Below are 1,138 nucleotides of genomic sequence, written 5' to 3'. Positions count from 1 at the left end.
CTGCTTTTACAACCAAAACTGAAACGAAATACATCAACTTCTACTGACTGTCTATGAAGACTCTACTAGTACTGACTATAGGTAGCCGGGTCATGACTCTCGACTAACCCAACTCAATACGACTGAATAAAGAAAATACAACACTTCTCAAACTGTATAACTAACTCAAGCCCTTGAATCAAAAGGACTCATCACCTGCTGACTGGATGCCGCGAACTGATTGGATCTGAAGATGTACACTGTACCTTGTACCTACATTTCGAGAAAATGTAGCCCACATACGAATATGTGGGTCAGTACCATAGAAAATGTACCGAGCATATGGGGGTGTAAGCAATAAGTAAAATAATATCTCATAATCATCATTTATAAATCATGCATACTAAATGTAAATGACTCACAAAGCTCGAGTAAATCTGAAATCTGAAGATATAAATCATGAATAGTAAAGCACAAAATCTAGATCTTGTGAGCCATTACACTTAGTTCTAAAATCTGAGTCCAATTTCTGCTCTCAAAACTCATAGGCTAAATGAATTCTGAAACTCATTATGCATAGTAAATACTTTATCTTAAAGCTTTAAATCTATAAACTGTTATAAGAGTGGGGGACATCTATTTGGGAGGTTCTTCTAACCGACATGTACACCATGTGAGCATCCATGATGTCCCACGACTTGCTCCCGTAAGGTTAGGGCTGTTCTACCCTTGCCATCGGAATAGAACAATCTAATCTCAATGATCACTATCTCAGTCATCCACGTATACTGGGAATAAATATCTCAGCCTACGGTGGCACGTAGTTCTGGGGTATAAAACCGTAGTAACATACCCAACTCGGTGCTAAATACTACTCCCAATACTATGCTCAAAAATCTCAAGAAAATCCACTTTAAAGGTAATCTCATATTTCATAAGGAAATCAATGATAAAGTCTCTAATCTCGTTTCATAAAGTGGATTTCAACTCTATTGTAACCAAAACGTCAAATCTTTCTAAATTGCTTCCAAATAGTCTAAACTTGAGTGCATGTAGCATATAAATTCTCAAAAACATCAATCTCAAAGAGGGTTTAATGACCCATATATCAGTACTTTGACAAAACATCTCAAAGTTCATGCTTTATATCATAAACATG

This window comes from Capsicum annuum, chromosome 1, assembly GCF_002878395.1.
Source record: "Capsicum annuum cultivar UCD-10X-F1 chromosome 1, UCD10Xv1.1, whole genome shotgun sequence".
NCBI classification, from domain to species: Eukaryota; Viridiplantae; Streptophyta; class Magnoliopsida; order Solanales; family Solanaceae; genus Capsicum; species Capsicum annuum.
This window is presented reverse-complemented; position numbering follows the sequence as displayed.